The sequence below is a fragment of the Pelodiscus sinensis genome, chromosome 6, assembly GCF_052426305.1.
Source record: "Pelodiscus sinensis isolate ZL-2025 chromosome 6, ASM5242630v1, whole genome shotgun sequence".
Lineage (NCBI taxonomy): Eukaryota > Metazoa > Chordata > Testudines > Trionychidae > Pelodiscus > Pelodiscus sinensis.
In genome coordinates, this window is record NC_143057.1 from 48,678,136 (window position 1) to 48,705,869 (window position 27,734).

Sequence of the window (27,734 nt, forward strand, 5' to 3'; positions counted from 1 at the left end):
TCCTATCTCACACCCTCCCAAACATAGGACTGTGCTGTGTGAATCCTTTGTATCAAAATACTTTTTATTTACATTTACTGCCAGGTTTAAATTTGGATAAAGGAGTAGTAATTTCCAGTTTAATCTGAATAAATGCACAGGTTACCACTGATAAAATTAGATAAAGATTCTGTGTGTATGTGGGTCAGGACATGGGGAGAAATATATAATCTGAATATGAAGGTGAAAAGAGTAGCCACGTCTGTTTTGTACAAAAAAAACCCTTTTGTGCAAGATCCTTATGCCTCTCCTGGAGACCTCTTATAAGGATGGTGTCTCTCCTGCAAGCACTGGAGTCATACTGGCTCAACCTGCCCCTTTCCCCCTCTGTTTTAAGGACAGACCTAAAGCAAACTCCATGAGGAGTCTTTTTGCTAGTCCAGTGGAAGCTGGAATATTTTGCCAGTCTAGGTGATGAAATCACTAAGAGCTGAAATCACTGGTTTGGCTGGGAACCAGACCTGTCGCAGCCAGCAAAGCAGCTGGCAGGAATGACTGGCAGGCGGCCGGTAGGAGCGGCGGCGGCCAGCGGAATGGCTGGTGGGAATGACTGGCAGGTGGCCGGTAGGAGCGGCGGCAGGCGATCAGCAGCACGGCGCAGCCAGTAGGAGCGGCGGCAGGCTACCCACGAAGCAGCCAGTGGGGACAAGTGGCCAGTAGGAGCGGTGGCAGGCGACCAGCGAAGCATCCAGAGGAATGGAATGAGACAGCTGATGGAGCGTGGCGAAGTGGTTCATGTTAAACCCTACGGAGAGGTGGGGCCATCAGCCTCGGACCATGTAAGGTGCCCCTATCAATCCCCCTGCCCCTCTTTTCACCCAGGTTGGGAGATAAACTTGGCAGGTGAACTTTTGGACTCTGGGCAGCACTGACAAGGGACAGAGACTTTTGGGGTGTCGGACTTTGGGACTTCGGGTGATTCTTGGCTGGGGGGGGCCTCAGCTCGTGGTTTGGGCTATGAACTCTGTTTGTGGTATTTTCCCAAGTTAATGCCATATGACTTCTCTCTGTTTCATTAAATGTTTCTTTCCTACACTCAGACTCTGTGCTTGCGAGTGGGGAAGCATTGCCTCTCAGAGGCACCCAGGGGTGTGTGAATTTCCCAGGTTACTGGGTGGGGGCTCGAGCCAGTTCTGTGTGAGATGGACCCCTAGATATTGAACCCAGCCCTGGTTGCTGCCGGGCCTACCTGGCAGAAGGGATACACATGTATTTTCGGAGGTAGCATAAAGCAGTAATACCATATTTTAAAGGAATTTCAAGACATTTTCCATGTCATGAAAGCCCCAAATTGAAGACTGTCAGATGGCATTAAGAATTCAAGGTACTACTGACACAAGGATCTAAGGAAGGGGGAGAGTCAGGCCCTTTGAGTATTTGGCAGCACTTGTAAATGATCAGTTCCCCAGTGTGATGACCTAGTCCAGTGTTTCTCAAAGTGTTCCATGAACCCGCTTTGGGAAAGCTGCTGATGTCCCCTTGCCATTTTGTTTACCTAGAGGGTCAGTAACCATGGAGCTTCGCAGCTCCTGTTGGCTCTGGTTCATCGTTTCCAGGCAAGGGGAGCCACAGGAAGTGGTGTGGCCTAGGCTATCACTTCCTGTGACTTCTCTTGCCTGGAAATGGTTAACCGGAGCCAATGGGAACTGCAAGCCTCTGTGGCTATGGATCCCTTAGGAAAACAAAGAAGCAGAGGCCCATCAGCAGCTTTCCCAAACCAGGCCTGTGGAACACATTGAGAAACACTGACCTAGTCATTTGTCCCTTGTCATGGTTTTTTTTTGCATAGCCAAAAGAGGAGACAAAATATTTTTAAAAGAAATCCCTAAAGCAGTAAAATGTGCTTAATAGACAGTGTGACGGGCCGTCACTGATCCAGGGGTGAGACAGTTGGAGCCCCTGCCAGCAGGGGGCCGGCAGCTGGGCCCGAATCCCCCAGCACTCCCCCAGCGCAGGCCGGAGGGGGCGGAGGACCGGCGCGCTACCACCGCGCCTGCACCGGCAGCACAAACACGGCCCTTCTCCTGAGGCCCTGCACGGCGAGGGCAGGGCGGAGGGAGGCGGCCGTCCGGCAGGGACGCACGCTGGGACGTGCCTGGAAGGGGCGGGGCCCCGGCCGGCGGCCGGCGCGGCGGGCCGATTCAAAAGGACCCGCCACCGGCGGGGCAGGGGGCAGACTTCTCGCAGTGGCGGAGGAGTAGCCCCCACCACAGGACGGATCTCGAGCGCCACGCCACGCGGCTGTCGGCCCGGCGCTGGTCCCGGGGCCTCCGGGACAGCCACTGCCCCTGGAGGTCCGTCAGCCCCTCCTCGGACGACGGGTGAGCCCCGCCGCGCCGGACCAGAAGGGAATGGGACAACCGGGAGCGGACCGGGCCCAGGGAACCTCCCCCGGAGACTTCACCCAGACATCGGGCGCCTGGGACCGCCGAACCAGGGTAGGAACGGTGACGCGGGGCACCACCCACAGGAGGCACCCGAAGGGAGGAAGGAGCCCGGGGCAGGGCGCTTTTGGCGACCGTGGGTGGACGGGTTACGGAGGGAGTGATCCCCCCTCCACCGCGTTGGGGCACTAGCAGACCCCGATGCTTAGGGCCCCGGGCTGGGACCCGGAGAGAGGGTGGGACCGGGTCCCCCTCCCGCTCCTGGGGGTGCATCCCGTGCCTAATAACGATAATTATAGCAAAGACGAAGGGCAAGTCGTACCCCTCGCCGAGGGGAAGGCTCGAACTCGGGGCGTCGGCCCCCTCCCGCAGGGACGGGTAACTATTTTTAGGGTTTGCCGACCCCCCCTTCTGCCCGGGAGGGGGTGATCGCACCCGAAGGCGCGGGTCCCAAGGCGAGGACCCAGGGCACAGCCAAGGACCAAAGGAGGCCGGAAGGGTCCGCAGACCCCCCCTCTCGGGCTGAGAGGGGGTGATCGCACCCGGAACCCTCACAGACAGATAAAAATTTGCAGTGGGGAAAAAAGAAGCAGTTTAATTTTAGCAAAATCAAACTGATTCTTTCTGGTAAAGTTGACCAGTTTTGAAATGACTGTGCCCCTTTAAATATTTTACTGTTTTTTAGGCTGTTTCTTATCACATGCCAATCACTATCTGATTTCATATCAAATCCCCCAAACTTCAACCCCTGCTGACTAAGCTTACAGCCTGGCACTAGAAATAGTTAATTGGTAGGGTTTCCCAGTAAGCCAGTATTAAAGGCATAAAAGTAGTTGATTACTGGGAAAAGCAGAAAATGTGGCCGGTCTGCCAGTGAAAAATGTTGTTCTTGTGGTATTTCTGGTCTAACCAGAAGCAGGAAGGAAAAGAAATAACACAACAGAGGATATGTGCATTGCATTTTCAACAATTTTCATCCTTTGTAGGCTGAAGAAGTTTGGAAGAGTTTCTGATAAGCAATACAGGACAAGTGAATCTGAACTTCACTTTAACACTCTTGAGGCTCTTCTGTTGCTATCATAATTGTGTAACACATTGCTGAATGAACCATTTGTGTGTGGTTTTAGAGCTCTGCTTCACTGATAAAGAGATGAACTCTGTGGCATGAACTAAGTTGTGGGGTAAAACTAATCTATCCTCTTTACTGCTTGTCAAGTTCTATATTGTAGAAATAATACTTCACACTTCTAACAATATTTTGTTTTCATAGCTCTGCACAAATATAGACTGATTTTCTAATTTGAAACATTTAGTTAAAAGGAAGGTCCCCCTTTTCCAGACGAAATATTTTTTGTTTTCTTTTTCACAGTGAATAAAAATCCATTGCACTCAGTGATCCAGTTGGTTATTTTGATCTCTGAAGTGACCACATCTGCCAAAAGTGGAACTATTTATATATGGCATCTGAGGAGAAATATAAAGACACATCTTTTACTCTTAGGCTATGTCTAGACTATGTAGAATTTTCGAAAGAGGATAAGCAAATCCTATGGAATTTGCGCATCTTTTTCCTATCTCCCTTTCAAAAGAGCATCTTTCAAAATTGAAAGTAATCTGGATGCAGTTTTTTTCGGGGGGAAAAACCCTTTTTTGGAAAAAAACTGTTCTTCCTTAAAAAAGGAAGTTCATGCGTTTTTTTCGAAAAAGAGGTTTTTCTGCAAAAAAACACATCCAGACTACTTTCACTTTCGAAAGATCCTCTTTCAAAAGTGAGATCGGAAGTTGATATGCAAATTCCCACAGAATTTGTGTGGTGTGTTTGTGAAAAGGAGTCCTCTTCAGCTAAAGCAGGACTCACACTCAGTGATCTCAGGCTTGCAAATACTTAGGTTTGTGAATATGTCTGGCTACGGTCCCACTGCATGCAATGGAACTTTTCGTATGCATAAGGTCACACATATGCTTATGAGTTTGCAAGATTTAGGTCTAAGAGCAAGTGCAAGAAAAGAATCAGATCTAAAAGTGGAGCTTCAGACTCCAGAAAGGGCATTTATAGGCCTCAAAACCTCATTTTTCCAATCCTCAGAGGTATTATTAATTATTATTATGATTACTATACAATACATGTTAATTAACAGGCTCTATTCCTATTTGACTGCCCTGCCAGAAAATTCGGGTCTATGTACAATATTAAAAATAATTTGACACAACATAGCATTGTTTTTCTTTAGACAGGCAAATTGCCAGAGTAACACTCAGTTCAAAAAGTAGCTGAATCTTTTTTAAAAACTCTCCTTTCTGTCCCCCAGCTGCTGCACATCAGCCTGGGCATCATAATCTGTTCGGTGAAGTAACTCCAGTGTGAGGATGTTCTAAGACACAAGCTATTTTAAAAGTAATTATGCACAAAGCATTGGAATCAGTTTACTTTCTTAATTGAAATGAATGCCAGGCTTCAATTTGGTGTAGCACTTTAAAAACAGTCTTTCTTACCTCTTTACATGAAATAAGACAGGGAGTTTCTCCTCCTACACTACTCCTTATTCAATTGCCAAGTCTCACTTTATTGCCTCCTTAGAGCAGATTGGAATATAGTGTAGCAATGAGGCAGTGTAGCAAAGGGCTTCATACACACATTTCCCCTATTAATATCTTTGATAAACATACTATCCCAAGTATTTTGATGCTACAGAGGAGTGAGTTAAATATCAGAAAAATCTATGTTTAGTGAGTCATGAAGGGGCTTTTTATTTGGTGTGTGGAGACAAGCCATTTTCTTTGATTATAAAAGGTAAGAGCTCAGATCCTAACCCAGCCATCCCACAATATGTTATCTTTGGATCTTTTAATTTGTGGTGGATCCTCCATCTCTTGAAATCTTCAGATACCAATACTGCATACCTTTCCAGAGCTTAGCTTTAGTGAACCAAAAATATTGGACTCAATAGAAAAAGTACTGAAGGAAATTCTATCACCACTGGTATTCCAATCCAACCTTCCCCTTTTGGTCTTAAAATGTGTGAATGTACTCATCTGAATGCCCCTACTTTCCCCTAGCCTCCCTCCCACACACATTTTACTGCAAAAATACAGTATCAGCAATGAGAAAGGTAACACTATATGACCAATAGGTATGTCTTTTACACTTTGTTGGCAATGCTTATTCTGGTTCCTGAAATAAATAATGAGCACAGCATGCTAGTCAGTTTGCATAATTTGAATTATGTGAGGGAAGGCAGATACCATTTGCCCAAACTTGCAGTGAGCCCCACGTGTTCAGAGTTTTGTGCCCATGCAAACCTCACTGCAGGGTCAGAGACTTTGGATATTGAGGTGGGGATATCCTCGGTGTAGTGGAACAGACAGAGCATGTATAGGGCATAGCAAAGAAGAAGTTAATTCTCCTTCAGGTAAGGAGGATCACAGATGCTTGTACTGAGTGCAGGAATTTGCAAGGCAGCAGGACTGACCCAGCTGTGGGAAATAAAAGGGATATACTAAAGGAAGCTGTAAGTTGAGTCTTTTTGTCTGAATCAAAGCACATATAGGCTTATAGAAGGTTGATAAGGATGAAAAGGGAGCTAGTTGTTTTCCCTCCCAATCCTTTTCTTCCTCATGAAGTCAAGCAGGTGATTTTTGCTGGATATTGTTGCTCTAGGTACTGTAGTGGTATACATCTGCTCTTAAAAACTTGCTTTTTGGACTGTGATGGCGGAATGGGTATAATCTATTTATGTTTGGCTCTTAAAAGGGTGGAATGGGTATAATTTTACCTGGGGTTCTGTAAATTTCATCTTGCTGGGTGTGCCCAGGTTTTTCAGTGGATTCACATTGACCCTTATGGAAAGGGTTTGTTTCTAGCTTTTTTTACTTATTGAGGGGTCGGCTATAATGGGCACCTATAAGTATGTGTGGGGAGAGGAAGGGGATGAGTTTCCTGAAGCTTCCTGCAGCTCCTCAAATGTATGTTTTATGCTAGAAACTCTAGTGCTTGAAGATTGCATGCTATATGCCCCCCAGAATAAAGGATTGCATATCCTGTGACGATCATTTCCCTGAGCTCCTTGGGGGCAAGGTGGCTCTGTACCATTTCCTGTTTGGGTCAGTGGCGAAATACTTAAGCTCTCTGCGGCAGGCTCTGTTGCCTTGCTGTGTCTGTGTGCTCTGCTGATGGATGTGTGCTCCAAGTCCTCCTTTGTGTCAGTCTACAAAGAGTGGGAGTCTGTTTTATGATCACTAGCTACAGAGCTCTGTCACAAACTGTAGGGCTGTGTCTACACTGGCCACTTATTCCGGAAAATCAGCCGCTTTTCCGGAATAACTTGCCAGCTGTCTACACTGGCCCCTTGAATTTCCGGAAAAGCACTGACAATCTACTGTAAAATCATCAGTGCTTTTCTGAAAAAACTATGCTGCTCCCGTTCGGGCAAAAGTCCTTTTCCAGAAAACTGTTCCGGAAAAGGGCAAGTGTAGACAGCACAGATTTCTTTTCCGCATAAAAGCCCCGATCGCGAAAATGACAATCGGGGCTTTTTTGCGTAAAAGCGTGTCTACATTGGCACAGACGCTTTTCCGGAAAAAGTGCTTTTCTGGAAAAGCATCCTGCCAATGTAGAAGCGCTTTTTATGGAAATACTTATAATGGAAAACTGTTCCGTTTTAAGCATTTCTGGAAAATCATGCCAGTGTAGACGTAGCCTAGGTGCTTGTGCTGTTAGCTTTTGGAGGCCCAGCTCAATCCCTATTGTGGCAGCCAAATGTGCGAATGTCAGACTTGTACAGTGCCTGCCATAGTGCGGCCCTGACCTCATGGAACCTATCGGGTACTGTAATACAACTAGTAAATGCCACACTTTACCTCACCAACTTTGTCTCTCTTATAGGGAGTCTCTCTAAGTGGGCCAGCTTCGGTTGGTGATTGTTACAAGCTCTGGAACTGGAGCTCTTCACCAAGAGAAGCTGGTTTCATGAAAGAGATTTACCTCCACCTACCTTTTTAATTTCTCATACCTTGGGACCAATGTGGCTACCACAGCACTGCAAATAACTTCTGGATTTATTGCATGGGAAAAGTACAATTGGTTTCCAAACTGGAAACTAGAGTTCTGTGTTCTCCAAAGAGGTATGGGATTTGATCAAGAACTTAGGAAGAGGTACTGATTTGTGTATGGTAGGGATGTTAACTAGCAAGTATAAGGCTTGCCAGTTAACTTGCCCTTGCTGGTGAACTTTGGAGGTGGCCAGCCACACCATACCAGGTTGGCCAGCCACACCATACCAGAGCGGCCTGGTCTGGGTGGCAGGATCCCACAGCAGGCCTTATATTACGTAGTTAACTAGTTAAGTGCTAACATTTAATCAGTTAATCATTTTAACATCTCTAGTTTACAATAACACAAAAGTAGTATGCTTTAATGCAATGAGTTTTCATGGTATTTAGATGTCCTAGTGCAGGCTGCCACTTTCTGAGTAAAGAGAGATCTGAATTTCCCTTTCAGTTCCCCACTGCCAGGAAACTTCCTAGAATTTTTTCAAGTAGTCAGCTCTAAGTCAAGTCTCTTGGAATGTTTCACTTTTAGCTAGAATAGCTGATCCCAACTGCTTTGAGCCAAAATCTTTGCCCAGTTTAAAAACGTACTAAACATTTAGAAAATGTCAAACAAAGAATATTGCAAGGTGGATAATGTGAGCTCTGTTAGAGCAGGGGGAAAACGTCTTAGTTCATGCCATTGAAAACATCATACTTAGATCTTAAACTTGTCCTATTTTTTTAATATTAGGACTGCTTCAGTTAGCTCTGAGTTTCACCCAATTACTAAGGTAGTATGTGCCTGCTAAAAACAGGGTAGAACTAGTTATTCTCCCCCCCCCCACCCCCAAAAATCAAAAGCATGGTCCAGATGGTGCTACTGTATATTGTCATAGTAAGCATAATTCTTTTAATAACACTTTTCACACAGTTTAGAACATTTACGGCCTTCTGAGTTGAACATACATAGCATAGACCAGTTGGAATTGGTTTACAATTGAGGCTTGATTCTATGAAGTGCTGGGCACTCCAGATTTAACAAGGTCTTACCATTCTTCATTTGATGCTGATGAGAATTGAGACTCCTCAGCAATTTGCAACAATGAATCTTTTTCTGGAAAATCCAGTCTCTCCTCTCTTCCGTTAGCCCTGTGTAAAAGGAGAGCAGCCTACATAGCAAGGTGGTCTTGTCTCCTCCTTTCCACCGCACATGCACGCTTGGCAGCTTTCAGGGTGGTTGCAGGTTATTTGCAAAAGAGCTCAACAATTCAAACAGTGACAATCATAGTCAGATTTTTTCCCCAGAGTAGTCTAATATGCAACACTCTGAACTTTTTTGAACATCTGGGCTTGTGTCTTCATGAGGCACAAGGCCTCACAGAGCTCCCACAGGGGCAGTGGATCTTTGTAATTCTCTTAATATAAGGCTGATGATTAAAGTCACAAATGAACCCTTAATTAACAAAACCTTTTCTACTGTCCTTCAGAACTCTATCTGGATAGCAATCTGTGACCAGGTTACATGAAAAACAAGATTTCATTTGTTTTAATTCTCTTTCTCTCAGTCCAGTAGTGATGAAGTACACATGCTTTGGATTATTCTCTCTCCTTCACAGATGTAGTGGTTTGCTTTTTTTCCCAAGTCAAGTTTTGTTTTATTTTATGCTCAAGTTTTAGTTGTGTTTAAGTTCCTTTGTGGTATTTCCCTGGCTTTGTGAGTGTTTTCAGCTTCCCTATTTAGTATCATTTTAGAAAATGTCATTAGTGTGATGGTCACTCTGTCTTTCAGATCGTTGACTGCTGATCCTACTAAAGAATGAAGATGGGGACAATGAATGGGTCATTTCAGAAAGTGCCTTGAGGGGAGAGTATCTGGACCATTCAAAAAGACTTCACTGTAAGTCACTTGGGGAAGAATTGGGCAAACTGAAGATTGGGACCATGGCATCTTGGGTGCTTCCCCAACAACCCTCTGGGTAATCCCCCACCTTTTCTCATGCACTCCCAATGAAGGAGGCTTTTCTACTGTTCTCCATACCCCTACCTGGGGGGTGGATTCCTGACACACACTGTGCCCAGACTCATTTTCCTGTGAATACTGAAAACATGAGTATATGGATAAGAGGTAACTTCTGCTTCAACCTTTTATCTTTTCTCTTGGCTTACCCAAGAGAAAGGTCACTCCATGGTATTCTTTCCTTCTTCAGTCCGGGACATGAGATCTGCCATTGGGTACTGCCCTCTATGCAAAAGCTGACTGTGAACATCTTTGGTCTATTGTTTTATTTTTTTTACACACACACACACACACACACACACACACACACACACACACACACACACACACACGATGGATTGTGGAAGCTCGTATGTGAAATTTGGCTGCATTATATGGCACTGGTTTACATTGAAGCACTGTTTTTCACATTTTAGGCAATTTTCTTGCATGTCTTTATGTGTACATGTGTGTTGGGTTGTTTCCACTTTGCTGGTACAAAGTCTGTATATTGACAATGCTGGGAGATACAACCAATTTTGTGTGTCCAAAAATTAAATCAGGGGCCAAAATCTTTTTTTTTTAAATTGCTTTTTAGTGTCAGAGCATTTATGGCTCATGTTCTTAAGCTGTTCTCCACAAAACTGATGGATAGACACTTAAACTCTCTTTAATGAAACTTGAAGCTTGTCATATAATCCTATGACTCCAGGAACTGGCACTTTTAGACAAATGCCATACTGTGAAGTTCTCCATGAAATCATGAGAGCTGGTAACCCTGAACTGCTGTGCCATTTCTGCAAAAAACAAAGCCTGGCTTACTTGTACTATTAATCTTGCACTGTTTTTAAGGGGCAAAGAGGCTGATATTTGGATTACATGATATTCAGATCCACAATTCAACACACCAGTCCAGCATATCTTGCCCACAGCAGGTTTCAGGTACCTTTTCACTTACCAGATATGTGCATGGGCCTGTACATCTGTCTTACAGAGTGGCAGCCTCACTCATCTCTAGTATTTAGGGCATGGTAAGGAACCTATCTGTCCTGACCCCAAATCCACAGAAAATAATCATGAGTGGGGTAACCCCTGCCTGCAATGTTGCAATGCGGTATTGATGATGGGGACAGGTAAGGCTACTGCTTTTTGCCACTACCTCAAGGACCTTCAATTTCCTCATAGAAAGAGACTAATATTAGGCACTACAACAGTCACAATGCAGTAACGTTCTTCCCCTTGTTGAACTTCTCTAAGAGGAATTCGCATGAACCAACGCTGCAATTTGCCTAAGGAAGCAAATTGTCATTTTTACTTGACTATAAGAGTTTCTGAGTTCAACAGAAGCAGGGATCTCTGTCCCTGGATTTGTAGCAGTAATCTTTACAGTTCATTCTGCATATCAATATATTGTAGCTTCTTTGGCTGCACTCAGGTTCATGTCAATATTAAAAAATGATCCTACTCCTTGCCGTATGTGTGCTGAGTGGGTGGGGAAACCCTTGAACTTGCTATTGAGCTCAAATGGAGTTCACCGGTTACAAAGGTAGCAATCACGTTGTATAACAAGACCTGACTCTGCACGTGGAACTCTTCAGTTCAGGAGGAAGAGGGGATGCAATCCTTAAACTGTCTTCAGTTGCATCTCAGATGTTCTGTTTGATGCCGAAGTTTTAACAAAAATTCCCAAGAGAGTCCAAAACTTAAGTTAGTCAGGGAAGGGGCTTCCAAGTTCTCTGGGGACATAGTGCTAACTCCAGTGCTATCAGCACCTTTTTGCGCTGAAAGTCTTTATTGGAGGGGGGTCCGCAAGGGCACTGCAGGGGGTCCGTGGAAAGTTTTTTGAAAGCAAGGATCTATCCTTACTTTACTTTTCCTTTTCTCCTCCATTCCTCCTGGAGTCTACATAGTAAAGTGGTCTTGTCTCCTCCTTATGCTTACCTGGCTAGTGTGTGAGGCATGCACAGGATGCAAGCACTTTGCCCTTGCTCCCTTAATGTCCTGAAAATGGGATCAAGAGCAAGCCATAACCCGGAGCACGTGGCTGCTACAGCCCACCGTCCCATGCTCCTGAAGTTCCGCCCTTGTCCCCTACCCTCCCGAAATTTTGCCCTTGAGGAGCTGGCAGCTCCAGAACTCCCTTTGGCCTTGAGAACCCCCTCACTCTGTGGATGGGGAGGGGACAGGAGCCGAGGAAGCAGCGCTTGTGAACAGCCAATGGGAGCTGAGAAGCTCAGCCCCCTGTGGTCTGCATGTCCCTCAGCCCACGCTGAAGCTGACAAGCTGCGACTGCCCTCTGGAGTCGGCTTATAAACGGGTCAGTCACTTTTTACCATTTTTTTCTGTTTTTTATTTAAATACATCACCCTGCTCTATCCATTCAAAAGCTGTTAGAAGGGTTTAGTTGGGCTAGCAAAAACCAATCATGGGGGGAGGAGAGTCTGTGAAATTTCAATAGATTGAAAATGGGTCCATATGCTTGAAAAGGTAGGGAACCACAGTAGTAGAGGATTAGTTCTCCACCTACTCCATACCCGCTTCACAGGAGAAATACTCTCCTTTACTTGAGACAACGGTACCTTTTCACAAGGCAAGGAAGTGAGGGGTTACATCACTTACCTAACACATCTTTCTCCCACTAATCACCACAGTAGATTATTCCTGTAATCAAGTATGTACTGATGAAATACTTGGATTTGGAGACTTTTACCCCAGATACATCTATGACTTCCACTGTTTTGTTTTTTAACCCAATATTCAGGAGGTAAGCCTGATAGTGATCTTTTCATTTCTCTGGGGCTTATGAATTTAACAAATCAGTCTTTGGGGGCACTAATTCCTTTGTTTAAGAGAATTAGTGAAGACCAGTACCAGATTTTTCTCTTGTTCTGGTTCATTTTTTTGGGGGGGAGGGAAGGATTCTTAAAAAGGGGGCTCAATTGGCAGCCACATGGAGAACTGAAAATTGATTCTGGGTAATTTATCCTGAGTATCGCCACTATAAAATGGAGCCTTTCCAAATGACCTAACAATTAAACAAGAATTGCACTGAACATATAATTAATGGAGCATCTGCAGCAAAGAAGGAGAGTCTAAATTTTTTGTGTAGTTAAAAAAAAAGTTCTCATTAATAGCACTGAAATGAAAAGTACATTCCATAATTTCTCTGCCTTCTCCTTAATGGTTGTACTGTTAGTCTGAGAAAAATCAATTAACTCCCTGAAACTGTGGTGCAGTTGCCATCTGTTCCCCTGCTTTGTGTCTAAACACAGCATCTATATCTATATATCTCTTCATGGTAGGACAGAATGTTTAGCATAAAACATCTCAATTAATGCATTATCCAAACAGTCTGGGCCTAACCGTGCATTCCAAGCCAGGCGCTATGTGCTTAACATCTGCTAGCATCCACTTAAGTTATTATTGTCCATATGGTATGGGCATGAAAGAATGACATATCAGTGATGTAAGTGCCTGCAATAGCTGCTGATGCTTGCAGACTGCTTGGTAACTGAATGCAAGAGATAAGTGATTATTCAGAATCATGTTACCGAGAAGAAATCTCTTCAGTGAGCACTAGGTTAATTAATTTTCAAGTGTATTAATTATGTAGCTGTGCATGTGGTATCTGCTGTAATTCAGTGCAGGCTGTCTCTTGAATGTAATAGGCACAGAGAATTCGGGCAGTGATCAAGTCATTTTTATACAAGTGTAGAACTTCAATTTATGAAGCAGGGAGAATGCTCACATTACAAACCTTTGATCCCACATTGATCAATAAAGATATGTTAGCATGGTAGCTCTGCTTAGCGTGCAGTAGAGGTGAAGAAGAAAAGTGGGTAGCTGCTTCACATTCTACAACCTATAGAGCTTACAATCAAAAGAGATCATCTCTTGCTGTTCTGTAGCTCTCAAAACACAAGGACACTTTACATTTTAGAGCTTATATTGTGAGATTCCACATTTCCCTTCCCCCCCCCCTTCCCCCGACTGGTTCCTTTCCATAGAGCTTAGATCGGTTTTCAAACTTTTCTTCAACTGGGTCATGAGGAGAAAAAAATTGTTGATGCCCATGACCCAACATAAATTGACTAGAGCGTGGGCTCAGAAGTGGGTCTCAAGATGAGAGCTTAGGGGTTTAAGAGGAGGCACCAGCCAGGGCTGAGGCAGGAGGGGCTTACCTCGAGTGACACTTGGTCAGTAGTGCAGTGTGGGGAGGAGTGCTAAGGAAGGGTTCCTGCTAGATCTGTCAATTGACCTGCGTTAATGCCTATGATTAATGCAGGACAGGATTAACGTGTTAATCACAGGTGTTAATGCTGCGCTGCCTCTTTGAAGTGCTGCTTTGGCACTTAAAGGGGGAGCCCAAGTGGAGCTGGGGATCAGTCCCCAGCTGATCCCTGGCATAGTGTTGCAAACGGCTTTGCAACAGCAGAGCCAGGGATCAGCTGGAGTTCCCACCTTCTAATGCGCTGCCCCTTTAAAGTGCCAAAACAGCACTTCAAAGGGGCTTTGCAACAGTGGAGCTGGGGATCAGCTGGGGACTCCTGCTGATCCCCGGCTCTGCTTGCACTGCCCTTTGGAAATGCCACTGTGGTGCTTCCAAGGAGCAGCGCTGCTTGGAGCCTGGGGTCAGCTGGGAACTCCAGCTGATCCTGGGCTCCATGCAGCGCTGCCCCCATTCAAATGCCTCTGTAGTATTTCAAAGGGGAGTTGCATGCGATTAATCGCGCGATTAAATTTTTTAATCGCGCGACAGCCCTAGTTCCTGTCTCTTCTGGCACTGCAAACCATGTTGTTCCCCAGAAGCAGCCAGCAGCAGGTTTCCAGACAATGGGAGTGAGGATTTAGTGCTCAGGATAGGGGCAGTGCATGGAGCTCTGTGTGCTCTCCTCCCTTCTGCCTCCCCACACCTCCCCCCAGGAGCTGGGCCTGTTGCTGGCTGTTCTGGGGCACAGCATAGTGCCAGGACAGGCAGGTAGCCTGCCTTAGCTCCCCCACTGGTCACCTGATCCCCCTGCAGCAATGCGACCCAGTGCCTGACATTCCACAATCCAGTACTGGGTTGCGACCAATAGTTTGAAAACCACTGACATTAGATACTTGGAAAGGAGGGCAGGCATTGATGCAATTTTTCCCTAGCACAAATGTTGTTTTACATTGTTTCAGTGGTTTTACACTGGCATAGCTCCATCCAGATGGAAAAGGCCCAACGTGGGCCAGCCCTTAGTTTGAATTACTTTATATGTAGTATTCTTTCTCTTAGATGGAAAGGCTCTCATTTCTTGCCAGGAATGGTATTCTCTTTTCCACTTGCGCTTCTGGGATTAGGGGCTCAATTTGTTAATGTGGTGAGTGGCTTCAAACTACTATTATGGTATAATCAAACTGTTTGGGTTGTATTTATTTGGGCCTATGAAAGCTAAAGACACAGCAGGGCCCAGAAAAGGCTAGGCTGAAGCTAACACTGACCAACACTGGAAAATGGACTATGCCTGAGAGAGATTAATGGTCAGACCTGCTGAAAGGGAAGGGACAAATTTTCAGGAGCATTAAAAGGGCTGCCTAGGGGCCTTTGGTCACTACTGTGGTAGAAGTATTCCTATGCCCGCTTAAATATCTCAGGCACGCTGCAGGGCTCCTAGGGGCATATGGAGTGATACCAGTGGGTGCAAAGGTAGCCGGGTGGGCCTGTGGAAGCCCTAGCTATGCTGGAAGAGCATATCTAGCCAGTGCAGTTTGCTGAGTACCAGCCAGCACAGAACTGCCCAAATGTCAGGTGGACCATGTGGGGGCCCATTGACTGTTTTGCCTGAGAACTTGAAAACCTAGTTCCTGGAAATACTTGGGCATGTTCTTAATTTTAGCCTGGTGAGTAATCCCATTGGTTAAAGTTAATCATATGAATCTGAAGGACAATATCAAGGTGAATTCTCATCCTGATTTATCCAGCCCATTATCCTGACTCCAACAGTGACCAGTACCAGATATTTAAGAGGGCGTGAATGAAGTCCTAGAGTGGTCAATTATGAAAATTCCTGTCTGAAGGGAAAGAATCTTCCTAATCCCTTCAGCCAATGGTTGGTTTATGCCCAGAAGCAGGAATGTTTATATAATTTCTATTTGTTTTTCCCAAAATATAATCCATTTAGAGTCCTACTAAGCTCTTGTACTTAGTGATATTTTGTGGCAATAAATTCCACAGGCTAGTTAGGCCCTGTGCCAAAGTACGTAGCTTTTTCTAAACCAGCCATGGAGAAGTCGTGAGCACTATTCATATTTCTCCCTAAACTCAAGGGATTGATTTCTGGAATGCAAGGTTCTTCTTAGTCACTGCATGAAAGCAGCCAGACCATTCCATCTACCTTAGCTGAATGTGATGATGGCTGGTTTCAGTGTAAGATCATGATGAGATATTGTCATGAATCTTCAGTGCAGTACAAAATTCTAACCCCCTCTATGCAAATCAAATTTGCCATATTCAGACTTATTTCTGCATATGCAAGTGTCTGGTTCAAAAGTCCATCTGATCTATTGTCCTCTTCTTACTCTGGCAAACTTATCTATGTCTACAGAAATGGGAGGCTTTAATATAAAAATTTGTAATACTCATTGGCCAACTTGTACTATATTAGTTGCATGATTTTCAGTTTTCTACCTTGTGAAGACAGCAGCAGTTTGCTGCAGACTCAGGGGATAACATTCTCTGGGCAGTATCCCATTGTCCCTTACAGTGCGGCAAAGCAGAGTGTAACCAGAGAATGTTTAAGCTATGAGTTGTGGAGAGGCAGATGGCTCTGAAATTCTGTTTGTTGTCAAATCCTATGTTTCTGCTGTCTCTGCCCCTTGTTCTTCTGGGGTGGTTTACAACTTCCAAACTGCTATCAGGCATTGTGACCCAACAATGCTCCATGCTGATCTAATGGCGAGTGGAAATATGCACAAGGTGCTTGCACTATATGTTACTGAGCTGTATGAATGTGGCTCTACTGAGGAAATGTTACTGGTCTATAGTCAACCAGTTCAACATGGGGGGAGATCTATTGGGGCCATTCCCATGCAGATCTGCTATTTCATTGATACAGTGCTGTGTAATTGGCTCATAAAGCTGGGTAATGCTCAGAATATTGATGGATCTGCCCACACTGGATTCCCAAAATTTGCTGGCAACAGTTCATGGAAACATCTGCCTATTGTTTGCATGCTCCCTGCTGTTGGCAGGCCACAACTTATAAATAAAAGGGATTTTCTGCACTGTGCCCCAAGAATTGCTGGCCCACCATAGCAGTCTTACTGGCACAGGGGAAGGCAGGAGGCTCCACAATGCTCAGATCTTTTGAACATGGTGCTATTTAAATGAATGGAGAGAGAACTGTTTGCTTCTAGGAACACTGGGGACACTTATGGTACGGAGGTTGGTCCAGTTATTTTGGGAGATCCAGATTTTTTTTGTTGGTGCCCTGGTTTAATGGAGCCATATACATCTTGCCAGATGGATATTGCTGGACCAGAGAGTCCCAGTTTATAGAGGTGCAACCTGTAGATTGGAAGCAACAGAAAAAGTGTTCCAACCTTTTTAGCCGCAGGTTGTCTTGCACAGTATTTATGATAGCAAGTTGGAAGCCTTACCAATGGGTGGGAGGCCAATGTTCAGAGACTTGCTCGGAGGGTTTGAGCAGCCAGCAAGGTGTCCCACCGAAAAACCAAACAGCTGGGGGAATGCTGTCAGGGATGCTTACTGTTCACATTTTGAGTTGCATGCCTAATCATGTTAGCCTGTGTGGAGGATGTGGGAGCAGACAATGAGAGCACTGGAGCATTGTGTGGGTGGTTGAAGTTGAATGTTCCTTATGTACTTTTGCCAAAACTCCTGTGAAAATGTTATCAGTTTTAACACAAAGAAACCTTTAAATAAATGCAATGAAGACTCATAAAGGAAGTATTGTAAACAGGTTCATTATGACAGAATAATTAAAAAAAAAGCTTCAATAAAGACATTGGGAAAATGTCTTTGATTCATTGCATGTATTTCCAAATGCAGCCGCCTTAAATAACCAATTATAGACAAACATTTAATTACTGCAACAGTGCAAACAAACCTCAAAATATAATAGCAACAGTGCTCCAAGTAGAACAAAACAGGGGTGGAGGTGGAGGCAAGAGGGGATCAGGAGATGGGAGTTAAGGGCAAGTGTATTCCTTGCCTCTGGCTTTTCTTGTCCACGTGGATCCTGGGATAAGTGCCTCACCTCAAAATTTTCAGAGGCATTTTCACTCAGGATAGCATCCAAGAGTTGTTTCTTTCTGTTCTCTTGTACTTGTGAAGTGAACAAAAGACCAAACATAGTCCTTGCAAGAGGATTCCAGAGTTCCTGATAAGTGTGGAGTTAGTGCATGATGATGGGTTGCATCGTGTTTCCATAAACATCTTCAAAATGGATTAATTCAAGTGGATCTAGTTTGAAAAAACCTTGAGCCCTTAGGTTCCTCTTTCCACTTTTCTTTGCTTCTCACTTACATAGGACAACACTATAACTTGTGTTTACTCACACAGAATCACATATCTTCCTCACCTCTGCCTCCTGTCAGGTCATTTAGTCCCTGCCAGTGCTGGAGTGTTCTCTACAGTACATTTGACAGTGCTAGTTTAAAATGCATCAAGCAGTGGAGCGTATAACAACTCTGTGTAGGAGGTGTATCTTCAGTGAGAGTTGACAATGTGCTTCTGAGTGTCTCTTGTTGTCATGCACATCACCACCTCTGAAGAGGGGCTTCTAGAAAGAGAGGAGTGCGCATCTGCTGATGACGTGTTGTTCTCTGGCCAGTATTACTTAGGTGGTTCTTGCTCTGTTGTTTGATTTACAGCTATACATAGCAATGCAATTCAGAGAGACACTGAGCACTTGCTGATCTGGTGTACAATAATTAACTGAAGTCCAAGATGAAGGCCTAATGGGATAATGCCAGGAATTCTTACCACGGTTCTGACATTGCCTACCTTTGCCTCATGCTACCGACTTACCTTACCTGAACCCTTGCCCTGTCTGAATAGTGGAGGATAACAACTTAACTACCTTCTGAATGTTGCAAAGAATAATTACAAACATTAAGGTGTCTTGAAAAAAGAGAAGCCTGCAGTACAAACCAACCTAATTTTACATGGAAGAGCACACTTTTCTGGTTTCTATGAAATAATATTTAAAAGGTGCATAGAGCAGATATAATCTAGGAGAGGCTACACCTCCCCGGTGCATCTGCTGTTGCCAGATACTGAGGCCACCCCTGCCCAGTTGTCCACACTACTTTCTGCCTCCTAGGACTGGAAGAGACCTCAGAAGGTCACTGAGTTCAGCTCCTCTTCCCATACTTGCTCCATGCTTTCCTGAGGTCCCACAACCCATCACTGCCTGGTGTGTCCCTCCTCTCCTCTCCTTTCTTCCAACCTTATGAGGCCACTGGCCATGTGCCTGAAAGTGATGGAGGGTTTGGGAGGAGAGGATGGATGTGTGTTGGGGTGGCAGGAGGAGGAGAGAGGGCCGGCAGGCAGGGGACAGAGCAGGGATGGAGTGTGAGCAGGACATGAGTAGAAGGGGGACAGGAAGCTCCTGAAAAGAGGCTCCAAAGCTCATGAACCTCCATTTTATCAAAATATACTTATACATCATATTACACAGTTATTTTTCTAACAGGAACTGGGAATAAGGTGGGTTTTTTTTTTTCAAACTACCATGATGAAAATGTCCAGCAGATATACAACAATCCCCAGAAACAGTTTTCTCCTTGTTGAGGCTAGCTTCCTATCACAGTGGTCAAAAATTAACCTGCACAGGTGACAGTTAATTTAAATATAAAAAATAGGAACTTTGAAAAGTGGATGTTTTTTAAACATTCTTAGGTGGCTTGAAACAACAGAACCATGTATCTGACTACTTTTATCTCCTATCAAAGACAGGCTTATGTTGCAATATTTATTAACTAGAGGAGCCAGCTAATTTGTTGGTGGGCATTTTCCTAACAGACCTATCTAGCAGTAATCATAGTGGTTTTCACAAATTCAAGTTGAAGTCTTGGAAAGCCATCATTTTATTGTCTATACATACTAATGATCTTTTTGTCTTGGTTCGTATTGATGAAGACTTAAGATTTCAGGCATAAAGCTGGTCAGAAAAAAAAAATTCTGTTTTGTGAAAAATTGAGGTTTTGAAACTTTCATTCCCAAGTGGGGCAAAACTTAGGCATTTGAAATTTTTCAAGAAAGCACGACATACTCTAGAACAAGCAATACCCCCACAAATAGGCCACAAAGCTAGGATACAGGAGACTCAGGTTCAAGTCCCTACTGTGCCTGATTTGGAGTAAGGGCTTGAACTTGCCTCTTCCACATCTCTTGGTGGATTCCCTAACTGCCAAGCAATTAACTATGCTTTGGTGTGTGTCTGTCTTTGCACTATTTATGTAAAAACTGATGTATTACTTAAAAATCAGTTTTGATAAAGTGGCGTTTTCCAACAAAATGTGTTACTGAATTTTTCAAGCAGGTCCAGGCATGATCACTCAGTGACACATGATAGTCTCGTACATTTTTAGCAGTCACCTTAATTATTCCCACATCTTTGTTATTGTTTGGGATGGTGCCAGAAAACAATTTTACGTGCCATACAAAGGAGGACTGTTCTGTTTGAAAACCTGAATTATTGGATGAGAGACTTAGAAGGTTGCTTGCAATTCCAAATTGGTGATGCAACTTGACTTGTGGGCAGGAGTGTGTGAGCAGGGAGATCACCTCTTGCAAAGATGATCACACTCAGTTTGTAGTTCACACTGGCTGTTAGTTTGCAGTGCTGATCAAACAAACACCCACTGGGAAATGCTGATATTTTGCTCCTTTTTTTGATTTTGCTTTGAATTGCATTGATGTGAAAATGGTATGTAATGAAAGTCTGGATTTTTTTTTAATCTATGTTTTATTTTGTTTGTCTTCTGGTCACAATTCTATTGAAATCTGTCATCTTTGAAGACAACTTTGATTTCAACAAAATCCCATTTTATGACAGAAAATACTTTGCTCGTTTTTTTGACTGAACCCATTAGTTCATGGCTTTGTATTTTGTTCTTCTTGTGTTGTTTTGTTCAGCTCTCTTAAAGCTGTAAGGCATGGCTGGTGACCCATTTTGAGACTTTCTTATGAGTTTTCTTGGACTGTTTTCATTGGGTTAAAACTGATCAGAATTATTCTTCTTACTGTGTATGTTGTATGGCTGAGGGATACAAATGTTAGTTAATAGAGCTTGTGAATCTCAAAGATTTGACTACAGTATTTTGTTGAAACTTTTAGTAATGATGCTGAACGTAGTTGGTCTGGAGAGTATTTGGGAGAGCTCATGGTCCCTAACTGTAAACATAGCATCCAATGCCATTTTCTTTTTTTCTTTAGAGACCGGCAGTCCAATTCCAAAAAGGAGGAGGGAGAACAAATCTGAACCTCCAAATTTTGAACAAAAAATTAACTAGAACCTATTGTACCTTCCAATCTCCTGTCTTTCTTGAAATCCATTTTTTGTTAGCAACAATCTTTCCTGTTCCAGTCTGGTTACCTTTTTGTCTTCAAATTTCAGAGGGGCTCTGAGAGGCAAGGCAATATGAAAAGTTTCTACACATGGGACTCTTTACTGCACACAACAATTGAACATAGCAGAACATGACTGAGAGTACGTCTAACTGCACAGCTCTTTCAGGATACTAGAGATATCCCAAAATAGCTACCCTGCATCTACACAAGCCACCCATTATTTTGAAATATTTTTTGAAATAATGGGTGCACTATTTCACCATCCTGGTAAATCTCGTTGCACGAGGGATAAGGGATGGCTCGAAATAGCATGTTATTTTGAAATTTGGCACTGTGTAGACGTGCCAAATTTCAAAATAAACTATTTTGAAATAGTTTTGAAATAAGATATGCAAATTACATATCTTAGTTGGGGTTAAAGAGTTTAATGGGGGCTGGAGAGTATGACTAGGAGGCTGAGGGCCAGTCTGAGATTAGGGGGCCTGCTTCGGTCAAGGAGAAGGAACTGAGCTTTGTTAGGCCTCTTTCGGGATTTCTGCACTGCAATTCGGCATCCCCAGCTGGTCCATGCCAGCTAACATGCAGGCTCAGGGGGGCTCACACTAAGTAGCAGTTGAGTTGGAGTGTAGACATTTGAGCTTTGGCTGGAGCTTGGGCTCCAGAATCCTGTGAGGTGGGAAGACCCCACCGCTTGGCTGGAACCTTAACCTGAATGTCTGTGATGCAGGCCCAGGAGCCCCAGTCTATTGGTTCAGGCGGCAGTGGGTCTTTACCTGTAGCTACACCAGTGAAAGTTGATGTCCCCTGAAAGATGTTTATGGCTGGTTCAGACAACTAGAGGGGAAAGGCAGGCACCCAAAACGTTAGCAATCTTAAGCAAATCTTTAGCAATAGCTGAATATCCAGGCCTCTAATGTGTAACATTGCTTTATCACTTCAGGTACCTTGAAATCCAGCCAGGGTTCAGGAGCCTGATTTCTAAGCTGAATGTCACACTGTCTTTAATGCAGATAAATATCTTCAGTATTTAAATGAATGAAAACATTTATTTCCTTCACTAACTCTTCCCTCTCACCGCCTCTCTCCCCCATGATGGCTGCCTTATCAGTAGGGCTCCAGTAAAACACAGACTGCCAAAGCAGACACAGCAGAGCTGCTAATCAGGAAATACTGGAGAATAGCCATGGCATCAGCAACAATGTGACAGAAGAAATATCTCCCTAGGTCTTTTTTCCTTCTTCGTTCATGATCTACCTGTAATCTCATTCACCTGGAAGGAAACATATGAGTGTAATATTAGAGAGTACTCACAGTGAACGGTTTACAAGACTGTCAAGTGTGATTCCATGTGCTTGTTATTAGCAGCTTTGAGCTGCTGAATGCAGACAGTGTGTGCAGTAACATGTGTTTAAATCATAGTAAGCCACAGCAGACTACAGCGAGTAGTTGGGGGAGATTCAACTTATTGTTCAAAGGAATGAATGCTATTGTACAGCAACAGCTGGTGCTCTGAGTGACACACAGTGACTGCTTCACAGACTCACAACATAATACCTGACGAGGTTTGCACATTAGTGTGTCTCCGGGGAGTCCAGAAAGGAGGAATCTGAAAAAGCAAAATTTACTCTCTCCTTTATTAGTCTGAGCACCATTTGATGAACAGTATGCCGCTGACAGTGCAGTATATTGTTTAAAGTAGTAAAATCTGTTTGCTACAACAGATTTTTCTCTCGAACTTTTATGGACTCCTTTAGTTATTTACCCCAGTATTGGTATCTAAATATGCAGGACTAGAGTCTTTGAATCCGTAAACTGATTGGTCTGTGTCAGATTACTCCTCTTTGTCTTTCATACCTGAGATTCTAACTTTTTTCTTAAGGATGTTAAAATCTATTTACCTTGCTGTAATATATAGCTGGAAGATTATTCCACTGTCTCCTAAAACATAGGTCTAATTTACTGTTCATCCATTATTATTCTCATTAATCACTTGTAAACATACAGAAATGAGGTCTACTGTCTTTTTTTTTTTTTTTTAAAAGATACTTGTATCAATATACCTTCATCCAGGTGCTTGCATCAACTCCCCAATCTTGGTTTCCAGTAAGCATAGTTAAAATCAGTACACAAATTGTGTTGGCAAGCCCAAAGCACCATAGCTTTCTCCATTCTCTCAACATTGTTGTAGTGTGGGCAATTTTAAATACAAGCAGGTCTACTGATGGGTTAGTGGACACTTTTTTCTCTGGGGCTGCATCGTGACCAGGCAGCTCTGAGGGCTAGGGGAAGGTGCACCATGGTCCAGGAAGCACTAAGGACTAGCTGTCCCTAGCCCTGCCCCCCAAGGCCCTGCCTGTTCCAGTAGAGCTGCCCTCCCCACCCCCGCCACCTTGCCCATGGGCCCAGAGAGGCTGTTGGCTTCTCCAAATAGAAGGGTACTAGTTGTGCTTTTTGAAAGGAGACTTTTAATATCCCTATGTCAGTATAGATATCATAGTAAGAAAATTATTCAGATTGGACTTTTTCTGTAAACAGCATTTTTTTTAAAGATAATTGAGCTACAATGAACTGCTTTATCTGCCATTAGCTGTGTGCAGATTAAACAGAGGCATTGAGTGGTCCAACATTTAGAGTGTTCAACAATTATGCCAAATATAGGGCCAGAAGAGAGAGCTTCTTAGTTTCCCCATTGCTGCTGACCAGAGTGACACTGCTAGCTTCTTACAAAGATGTAACAGCTGTATGGGTGATGGGTGGTATTTTGCATCTAGCATCTGACTGAAGTTGTCAAATTCTGTAAAGGAAACTATCCCCTAACCAGAAATGAGCTAGAATCTTTCACTATATCCGTCTCCACACAACCCAGATATGAATGGCTTCACCACCACCACCCATGTGGGACTTTTGAAAACATTCAAGCTTTGAATATGCGTGATTGGATAACGTAACCTAGGCCAATCTGCTGTTTGTTGCAATGAGTGGATTAGCTCTATGTAAAATAGTTGTCAAGTAATATTATATCCACCAATTTACCCTGCTCTTAGCAACAACATTGTGAATGAGGAATAACAATTGTAAAGGCCAAGATGTTACTCCCACTGTATGCTTATGCAGCTGAATATGGAGTAACCCAGTTCTATTTAACTGCAAAAGCATGAAGTAAAACAGTCAGTATTCTTGTCTTTCATCTGATTCTTACCATTTCCAAACAAGTGGTGTTTTGTGGTGGTCATGATCTGTGTCCAGTTGCACTTGACTGTGCTTGACAGTAAGAACTCCACAGCTCTCTACCCAGACTGTCTGGGAAGCTAGTCCTTCAAGGCACAGTGCCCCCCTCTTTATATTGACTTTTCTGGTACAAGGTGGAGAGTACTCTCTGTCTCTAGTGAGTTACTTAGATAAAATTTAACTTTTATTCAGGGAGGAAAAAGTTCCAGCTCATGTGTCTATTTGTTCTGAGATTCTCATAGCTCCAACTACTTTTGGAACTTAATATTGAGTCCTTCGGGGCAAGTACACTTTCTGCCCACCTAATCACTGGGTCTCAGTGATACCCAAGAAGTGCTTGTAATGGGTTTGACTGTTGCATCTGAGAGAAATTCAATCTCTACCTATTCTAGTTTAAATCCTGCAGCTACACTATGTACCCGAACAGCATTATTACAAACACCATGCCCAGAGGAAACAAAATAAGGCAAGTATCTTCTCTCTTTCATTATAAGAACAAACTATTTCACATGGCCTACATTGTAATAGGCCCTGTAAATTTCTTATACAGTGGTTTGACAGATATTGATTAAAATATGTACCTCTGCCACAGGTAAAACTCCTCATTTAAAAATGGACAGATGGTGGAAAGTGTGTTTCACTGGAGTCCAGCCAGCACTTCAAAACAATGCAATTATTGACATGTTTATGTACCTTCCAAAACAAAGCTAGCTAGTATTTTTGGAAATTGCCAGTAATCCTTTGCTCACCCCCAATATTCCTTTCTTATCCCATTTCACCTAATCTGTTTTAGCTGTTCACTCTTCCTTAACACTGGGCAGTAAAGCATGCAACACATCTAATTGGTAGTTTGGAACCTTGTACTAGACCAAATAAGAGACTAACTTCATTCCCTCACTGCTTTATTCCCCTGCTCAGGTGAATAAGGCCTGTTAAGGTAAAGCAGATGGATTACTCATCCTACATAAACTACTGTGAGCAGGTAGGATACAGAGTGGGAAAGGGAGAAATCTTGACTGTACTCTTCCATGCCCTCCAAACTCTCTGGCCAGAGTATGTGCCCACATGCTGGGAAGAAAAAGCTAAGACACAAAAAAGCATTAAGGTAATCTTGCCATCTCTGACCATGCTTTTTGCTTCTCAAGGCAGCCTGTAATGTTACAATTCCATTTTGCATTCTAGAGAGCCATTTCCCAAATCTTAATGGCTTGTTATTTTCTTTTAATACATTTTAGGCAGAAGTGTTAAGGTTGGGTGCGTGGGTGTGGCTATTTACCAATAACTACCCAATCTTCAGATACTTATTGATTCCATCTAGCTCCCTGTTTCCCACTCCCCTTCCCTTTTTTCACCTTCCCTCCCCCCTTCCGCTCTCCTATTTATTTTGGGTCTGCACATCCTAAACTCATAACTCCAGTCATCTAAAGAAGTGGGTTGTGCCCACGAAAGCTCATGATACCATCTACATGTTTTGTTAGTCTGTAAAGTGCTACCAGATCATTTGTTGTTGTTTTTTTAATTTATAAAATAGTTAGTTCTATGTTTATTCCAGCCTCCCTTGAAAATCTGTGAAGTCTCTTCAAGCACTTTATTTCTCTATGGCAGATGGAAGTTATAATGATAGTAGGAAAGAGGTTATTTGGGCTGTGTCCAATGCTACTTCCAAAGTATAGCCCATTTCTGATCCCACTGAAGTTAACAGGAATGTTACCAGTAGATTTTCTTTTTCAAAGGATGCTGAATCAGGACAAGAGTATCCAATAGGGAACTGTGGTGGAAGGCTCACAGTATTAATAATAGACATGATAGAGACTTTCATCTGTGTCATCATTTTAAAGTCCCACCTGGGACAGATACTTTTATCAACCAGCTCTTTGTTGGGCTAGGTGATGTGACCCTGTTCAGACCAACTTCCAGTAGGCTGAAATAGCACTATCAGCTACCTAACTAGCACCCTACTTTGCAATCTTAATTGTAGCTGACAACTGCATGGGAATGGAGACCTTGCTCTTGGGCTGTTACCTATGTATCCAGCAAATGAAGACTGGTGGAACCGAGTGAGGAAACTGGTACTTTTGTTTTTGCTTCCTTTGTGGAACCTGTTCTGCACATCCCCAAACAGGTCCCAGCCTGGTACCTGAAACTGCAGCTATCAGGAGAACTAAACATCTTTTAAAAATCTGATAACACATGCCTCAGTTTTAAGCAAATGCAAGAATGAATTTCTATCAATAGGCTACATGGTCTGTCATCTCCTCACCAACCTTCTGCAACTTAACACCTTCCAGACTCATATCTCTGTCACTGCACAGTTATTTAAGAATAAGCTATTTTCCGAAATAGCTTATTTCAAAATAGCACATCTATACTGCAGGGAAGCCTCAAAATTAGTCTGAGGTAGGCTTCCCTAATGTAGACCTGCTATCTTTATTTAGACTCCCAGGAGGAATAACTGAGAATGGCCCTGGTGAGGGGCAATTTCGAAATAGTAGAAGTGGAGCATCTACACGTGCCTTATTTCAAAATAGCTATTTTGGAATAACCTCATTTTTCAAAGAATAATGCCTAACAGAAGTTGGAATAAGCCATCTGTTATTTCAAAATTATTTCAAAATAACAGAATTGCTGTGTAGACACTTGCATTGTTATTTCGGAATAACGGCCATTAGACACACCGTTAGTGGCACATGAAAAGATAGCCTGTGCATATGTGTTCAAGGCCAGAGTACAAAGACTAGGACTAAATAGTGGCTACAATTATGTGATGGGATATCATCCTACCGTGTCTCTCTTCTAGCTGCAAACTTCTTGGAGACCACCAACTGGTCAAACACCTTTGCAATTCGCCCAACATCCTTCCCCATCACCTTTGCAACTCTGTATTTTCCAGAGCATATGATCCTTAGCAGACAAGGAGGTGGAGAAACCGAAGGCATCTTCCTTTTGATAGATTTTTGTGGACTTTTGACTGTGTAAAGCTTGCCAGTCTTTTCCCCTTCTTCTGTCCCCTCCTCCAGACTTTTTTCCTGTGCCTTCTACTTTCTGGACTAATGGGATAATTATCTTTGTAGCTATATCCAGCCCATTCCCAATTTATCAGAATTGTGTGCCCCATTCTACTTTATGGAATTCTTATAAAGAATTGGAGTCAGGGAAATAACTTGGATACTTTTTTGCTGAATTGTATTTTCCAATGGACAACCTACCTTAAATTCTAATTTACTGAGGGACAGTCTCCACTCATTGATATATTAACTTCCCACAACCTATTCTCTGTAAAAAATTTCCACTAGCAAAGTACCCAAATAATTAATTCAAATATCTAAACTATTGTTAAATTTATATAAGTGAATTTGGGTTATTGCTGAATGTTTACTACATGGATCATATGACTTTTAAGCAAACTTTTAGCTGTAGATAATCCAAGCATGACACCCAAATGTACAGAATCTCCTTTTCTTTAACCTGTATACAAACAGGGTATTCTACA

General features: G+C 43.3%; 1 long non-coding RNA gene across 1 annotated transcript in view; it reads left to right on the top strand.

The window, feature by feature from the left end:
• The first annotated feature begins 609 nt into the window (after positions 1–609).
• Positions 610–27,734, top strand: part of LOC112547268 (uncharacterized) — a 108,145-nt gene continuing 81,020 nt past the window's right edge. Inside the window, exons 1-2 of the long non-coding RNA XR_003091005.3 lie at positions 610–818; positions 9,241–9,348. This is a non-coding gene — a long non-coding RNA (uncharacterized LOC112547268). The remainder of the gene's footprint in view (positions 819–9,240; positions 9,349–27,734) is intronic.